Below are 7,944 nucleotides of genomic sequence, written 5' to 3' on the forward strand. Positions count from 1 at the left end.
ATGAGAAACTGATTTATCCAATCCTGACCATTATGAAACTAATATAACAACACAATTCAGGCAGTGTTCGTAGTTTGAATCATCTCAGCTTGCAAGGAACTTTGATTAACGAAAGGCAGAGAGTTACGGTATGCTAGTTGAAGAAGTTAATTATATATCTACAAGGCAACAATTATGTTACCAGACTTAGAAATTAAAATTATGATATAGTCATTTGTATTTCTAATATGATGAATGAATATTGTTATATATTTATTTAGTTTTCTTTGGTGGCAGTCCTGGGGCTTGAGCTGGGGCAGTCCTGGCAGGGCTGGGTGCTGACTTTGAGCTTTTTTTCTTTTTTGCTTAATGCTAGCTAGCTCTCTGCTACTTGGGCCATAGGTTTATCTGGCTTTTGTGGTACTTAATTGGAAATAAGAGTGTCATGGATTTTCCTGCCTGGGATGGCTTTGCACCATGATCCTCAGATTTCAGCCTTCTGAGTAGCTAGGATTACAGATATGAGCCACCAATGCCCAAATATTTATAATATTAATATCAATTATTAATATTTACTCCTCATTATTCTGTTAACACCAGACTGGCTTGAGTAGTTAACTCAATAGTTCCAATAATGTAGTGCTAGACTATGAAATGATAACTCAATGGAAAAGTGAACAGTAATTTAAATAGAAAAATGTGGGATCATTGTCTTGCATCATTGTGTTGCATTTTTTATTGTTATTTTTTTCCTTGTATGCAAGATAGTTGCATAAAATTAAGTTGAAACATGACCTTGTCGTTGTCTTTATCTGGAAGTTAGTATAGTAGAAAGAGATGATGCTGTGGACTGCCTGCTTGATAAGGAATAAACTATCATGGTTTTAACATGTGTTAACTAGACTAAACCAAATTATCTTTGCTAGATTTTTTTCTTGTTAGATTAGTATTAAATCAGTTGGATACTGTTAGATATACGTTCCCTTTTATAAATTTAACCTGTACTATTTTGGTATTCTTGTCAAGGAATTTACAGCATCCTAAGTCTAATGAGTTCTTATCATCTCAGAATTATAACTATTTTTTAATGAAATTCTCTCTCTGTCTCTCTGTCTCTGTCTCTGTCTCTGTCTCTGTCGCTGTCTCTGCCTCTCTCTCTCTCTCTCTCTCTCTCTCTCTCTCTCTCTCTCTCTCTCTCTCTCTCTCTCTCTCTCTTTCTCTCTCTCTTCTGTACTGGAGCTTGAACTAAGGACCATGTGCTTTCATTTAGCTTTTTCATTCATGGCTAATACTCTGCCACTTGGACCACAATTCCAGGCTGAGGGTTGCTAGCTAATTAGAAGTTGTGGAGATGGGAGGGAAGGGATGGTAGGGAAAAAACAAAGGAGGAGGCCACAATGCTTGGTAGGAACTGTACTCATTACCTTGCTCATGTAACTGTAACCCCTCTGTACAGTATTTTTAAAATGAAAAACATACAAAAAAAGAAATAAATTCTGAAATCTGTTTCTCCCAGGCTGAAAACCTCGACCTTTCATATCTGAGCCTCCTGATGAAAACCTTGACTTTCCATATCTCAGCCTCCTGAGTGGTTAGCATTACAGATATGACACATTGGAACCTTGATCTTTTAATATTTTTTACAATCAGTTTTCTAGCAATGGATTTGCTAATGTTTAATTTTACCTTTGTTTTTAAAGCATGTATTTGCTAAATATACAATTAATTGCTATCAATATTGTTCTTTTAATGCAGGGATAATTTTCCCATTATTGCCTTTTCCCATCATGGTTTCTAATGAAAAACATGTCGCCAATTTAAATGAGAGCCCTTGTTTATATGAGTCATTTTTTTTCTCAGCTGCTATGGCAGTTTGCTTATTTCTATTTCTTTCAACTCTTTGCTTTTCTGTATCTGTGTTTGTTTAACTTGAAGTTCATGTGTAGACTTAGGATATTTTCTGCCATAATCTCCTTATGGATTCTGTACATCCATTTATCTTTACATTCTCTGTGATTTCCACTATGTACACATTTATGCACTCTGTCGTGTATTATAAGTTTCTGAGTAGCTGTTCATTTCTTCATTTTACCCACGATGCTTCAGATAGGATAATCTCAATTCACCTATCTTCAACTTCATCTGTTCTTTCTTTCTTACTGTTTAAATATTCTATCAAAGTTCCTGCTGAATTTTAAACTTCTATCACTATACTACTGAACCATTGAATATCTATTTGATGCTATTTATTCGCCTATCATTATTGATATTCTTATTTTCACAATTTTACCTTACTTTTTAAAGATATGGTTTCTCTCTAAACTTATATTTAAAGCAACTGGTTTAATATTTTTCTTTGAAAGTCCTATACATTAGACTTCCTCAAAAACAAGTTCTACTGATTATAGATTTTTATCTAATGAATTGCCTGCATTTTATTTCGTTATGTACCTCTTATTTTTTGTTGGAAAATGAATGTTTTATTAATATTTTTAAATGGTTTTGGATATTTTTATTGCGGTTTACTTTTATTGTTCTTGATGTCCTTTTTAGTGACTTCTGATGTTATTCTGGTAAGTTTGTATCCTATCTTATATGTGACCACTGAAATCTGTTTGGGATTTACAGTGATTAGTGGTAAGACAGAGATTTAATCATTTATCTAGAGCCAATTCAGTTTTCTATCATTTCGCAGTTCTCTATCCTGTTTTAAACATCCCTACACACAAAGACAGTACTTTAAAACTTTACTTACCATTTGTTAGCATAACAATATTTTTTTATGTTAGGCTAAAGGCTTTTTCCGATACTTTCAATCTAGAATCCCAGAAATATAGAAAACTTTTCAAAGTCCTGGACCTCTCTTTTACTAGTTTTTCACAATCGTCTCTTTCTTGCTCAATTGTTTCTCACCGTTTGGCCTGTGTGCAAAGTTAAACAATTAGGTAATTATTTTCAATGACTGACATCAGAGAAAAGTCTTTGGACTTGTTTTAGTTTTGAGCCAGGTCAAATAAGACAGCCTTGCTTCTATACACCTGCCTGAGAAGTCTGAGGATTCTTCTCAAGGGGTGGGGGAAGTTTCAGCTCTATTCTTCCTTATCAGTGGCTTCTGGGGTACTAGTTTTCATTGCTGAGGTAGGTAGGCTGATTTTCAACATTCTCATGGACTAGGAAAGGGTGAGACATGGAACAAATTAAGATCTCCCTATTCCTTTTTTCATATGTAGGCTCAATACCAGGAACTTGAACCTATCAGGCAATAGTTGTACCATTGAGCCACATTCCCAGCTCACTTACCATTATCACTATTTAGTCATTATTTTGAGATTACAAGGTAGAACAGCTGTCCAGCAAGCAGAAGATTTGGAGTTCAAAGCCAATATTCTTGAATAAATATGAGTTTGCTAATAGTAATAAATAATAAAAATAAGTCTTGGCTAAGGTAATGCTACTTCCACTAGGCTTCCACTAGGTATCACTGAGTTGTTTACTGAATTGGAGATTATTTTTCCTAAATTATAATCACTTTTCCATTCTCATTTTTCTGTTAACTCTATTTCCTTACTTGATCATTGGGATTGAATCATTGGTGTAAACAAATGTCAGTATATTTCTAAGATTTAATCTGTTTTCGAATAAATTGTCAACTATTTTTTCCTTCAAATTGCTTTGGGAACTGATAATTTTAAGTTATCTAAAGCAGCTCTGACATAAATATTTGTTGACTTGATGAATGAATATATAAATACACATAAGCGTACCGAAATTCCATTTTCAGGTATTACTTGTAGAAACAATAAGTGAATGAATAAATGATTGAATAAATACATTTCAATACTGTTTATCACATATGGCATTTAAATGCAACTATGAAATGCAGCCTTATCTATGGCTACTGAACAAATATTCATGACAATATATGATAAACAGTCTTATTTACATTTCTCTGTGGGAGGTACACAAATATGAAGCATTATTTCTTTCATATAAAAAGAAGGGAAGATACCAAATAAGAGACATTGAAATTCACATTTCTCTCTATGAGACTTAAAACACAACCAGGTGTGTATCTGCAGGTACAGGCAGGTCATCTGGTAAAGTTTAGAATCAAACAGTAAACATTATACAAAAGTGGGCTGAAATTCAGAAACATAGAATTTCAGATTTGTAAAAGAAATAACAGTTGAACCCAAACACAGGGAACTAGGAAATATATTATGGAAGGGAGAAAATTCCTGCAAATTAGATTAGAAGCAAAAGAGAAAAACATGCCTTCCACAAGCTCTAATACTGTGTAAAGATATAGCTCAAGGCAGAAGGTCTATACAGCAAGCGCAAACTAGATAAGGGACTTTCTGTAGTTCTTTGCGCTTTCACTGTTGACCTGTTGGTAAATCATCTTAAAATAGATCTTATAGTCAAATACTCTGGTGCAGAATAACAGAAGTTCTTGTATTTTTGTTTTTCCAAGCCTCAAGGTTGTCTCCTCTCCACTATGCAAGAATCACAAATCATCCAGGGAACTGGTTGTGACTTAGACAGAGTCATGGTAATAGGTCAACTTAGGTGGGAAGTCAACTTAGGTAGCATGGAAGCTGAAGCTGAAAGCATTTGAGAAATCTAGCCCAACTTTTGGTTGGAGAAACAAGGCCAGCTGCACATGAATGTAAGTTTGGCGTTTAGGGTGCACATGTGGTAGCATGGAGACTAAATTGGTCAGAGCATACTAGATCACTGGTAGCCTCGTGACTCACCCCGCCAGCTGATAGTGATTTGGTTTCACTGTTTCCTACTCTCTAAAATCACCACGCACAATTGATGGAAACAGCATGTTGGGGCATTTTTCAGATCCATGCTTCTGTCCAAATTGGCAGAGACCTTATAGTAGGAGGCTATTCTTTGCTCTCAAAAAAATACAATGTCCACATGACCCAGTCATGCTGATTCTGGGTATAAATCCAAAAGAGTCCAAGTCAGCTTATCCTAGACATAGCTATCTATAGTTTTTTGCAGTACTGTTTACAATAGCCAAGTAATTGAATTGGTCCAGGTGAGCATCAAATGATGAATGAATAAATGGAATGTTATATGCATAGGTAATTGAGTTTTATTCATTTATAAAAAGGAACAAATTTATGGGCTTTGTAAGAATATGAATAGAAATCTTAATCATTGTGTAAAGTGAAATAAATATCAAAACACAATGTTTCAGGACTCGGAATGTGGCTTAGTGGTACAGTGATTGCCTAGCATGCATGAAGCTCAGGGTTCGATTCCTCAGTACCACATAAACAGGGCTACACTGTGGCTCAAGTGGTAGAATGCTAGCCTTGAGCAAAAGAAGCTCAGGAATAGTGTCAAAGTCCTGATTTCATGCCCCAGGATTGGTAAAGCACACACACACACACACACACACACACACACACACACACACACACACACACACACAATGTTTCAGTAACCCATGGAATTTAGGGGGAAAGGACAAATAAGCAAAAACAGACTATCAGGTATGTGGAAGGTCAAAATTTGCAGAAGGGGAAATACTCACGATGAATAACAGAATTGATGAAAGTATATTATTTACATGAATGGAAAATTATAAAAGCTTCATTACTTTAATTTTTGTGGAATTAATGAAAATATCAAAGGTATTTTTTACCAATTCTTGTCTTGTCTTCTGTGCTTTATTCATCTTCTGATGCTATGAAAAGCCCTTGTTTCAAAGTTTCTAGTTAAAATTAATATAATATGAGTCACAAATGTTTGCTCAATATAGGTGATGTGCTGGTAATATGACATCATTGACAATTACAATATACAGTTAATCAAATGAATAGAACTAGTTCTAGTTAATGTGACATACAGCTCTTCTTCAGTTTTATGATGGGTTCATTTACCAATATTTCAATCATCTTTGGGCTTCATGACTTTTCAATTGCTACAGATTCCAGGATATAAACAATAAATGACATCAGTTTAAACCTAAGTGCTTTGATGAAAAATAAGAAAGCAACAATCATCTTACTGTTTTCTAGAACTTATAATAGCATAAAATTATGATGATATGCTCTAATATTGGTCTTGAGAGTGCATTTTGGTGATAAAAATTGATACATTTGGTTTTAACTTCTTTTATAAGCTTTGGCTGAGAATAGAATTATTTCTCTGACAATTATATTAGCTATTCTTTTTTTTTTAAAAACAAGATTTTCTTGTGCTAAATTATAGAATTCTGTCTTCAGCCCTTCAGATACTCAGATCATCTTTGCAGCAATTACTTGGAATTTGTCGGTCCCAAGTGCTTGACTAGTGAAAAGAGAAGAAAAACACAGTCTCTCAGTTCTATCCATAGTACTACAAACTATTGTCTCCTATGAGCGCATATCTGGCTAGCTGTCTATGTATTGGGATACATCAATTAGACAGTACCCGTTAGTTGATATGATTCTTAATCAGTGGAAACAAACTGATGCATAGTCATAAGATTTGTGTTTCTGACGATAAACACGAGTCTTGTGTTTTTGAGTTTAGTCATATCTTTTTTTTTTTACTTCAATTGCTCATTAAATCTAAACTGGAACCATTTCATCATAAAATATTACTGCACCATACATTAGCTTTTCCAATTTAATCTTCAGATTTGTTTATCATGTTGTTCTTTTTTTTCTTTATCTTTTTCTTTTTTTCATTTTTTTTTATTGTGAAAATGTTGTACAGAGGAGTTACAATTACATGGGCAAGATAATGAGTACATTTCTTATCAAGCCTTGTAGCCTCCTCCTTTGTTTCCCCTTCCCATCCCTTCCCGTCCTCTCTCCCCTCCCCCCAGCAAATCCTCCCTGCCCCCCCCCCACGAAAGTTGTAAAGTTCATTTTCGACATATCATGTTGTTCTTTTTGTACCTAGAAAAATTTGATGCTCCAAGAAGAAAAAATGTGATTAAGCACTTTCCAAGTGTGTTAAATGTTTAAGCCATTTCTTCTACATCTATTTGTCTGTCTGTCTGCCTATCATCTATCAATCATCATTCTACCTACATGATTAGCATATTCAAGAATTAATCCTCTAAAGGAAATTGTTATTAAATTCCCTTGGTAAGATTATAAGAATTGGTGAGATTTTTGATTTTTGGAAGAAAAGTATGTTTGTTTAGTGTTTAATGCTGTGAGATTTCCAAATAATCCAGAGAAAATATTTAGAGATTTAGATTGATACACTATTCTTTATATCATAGTTTCCCTTATAGCTAGTATATGTCTAGGACAATCAGAAAAGGTCAAAAGCTATGTACGTATGATGATATAAGATGATGCTAAAAGAAATGAACCCCAATAGGGACACAATTGGTTTTTATCTTTCTTGCTGTTGTTTTTAATATATTTATAATGTACCATTTGACTTTTTTGTTTCTTTTGTATGTTCTTCCCCATGGTATTACCCTTGTTTTCACTGCATTTGATTCCAGTGTCCTGCATCTTGTATATACATTTTTCTAATTTGGGGAGGGGAAAGGAAATAACAAAATGCTGAAATAAGGATACAAGTTGACCCATGGTAACAATGAGATGTACAAGACACTATATTGAAAATGAACTTTACATCTTAGGGGGGAAAGGGGAATTGGGGAGGTGGAGAGGGAAGAGATGATGGGGGAAAACAAAGGAGGAGGCAACAATGTTCAATAGGAAATGTACTCATTACCTTACTCATGTAACTGTAACCCCTCTGTACAGTATTCTTACAATACAAATGTATCAAAAACTGTAATTGATTTTCTATAACCTTATGAACTTAGTCTGATTAATAGTAATAGCACTAATTTTTGCATTATTATTGTAGAGTTGATATACAGAGGGGTTACAGTTACCTGAATCAGGTAATGAGAACAATTCTTTTTGAACCATGTCTCCTCTTCTTTTGCTCTCTCCCAGTTTGTCCCTCTTGTCCCCACCCCCAAGA

This window comes from Dipodomys spectabilis, unplaced genomic scaffold, assembly GCF_019054845.1.
Source record: "Dipodomys spectabilis isolate Male_0828 unplaced genomic scaffold, ASM1905484v1 ptg000063l, whole genome shotgun sequence".
Classification (NCBI taxonomy): Eukaryota; Metazoa; Chordata; class Mammalia; order Rodentia; family Heteromyidae; genus Dipodomys; species Dipodomys spectabilis.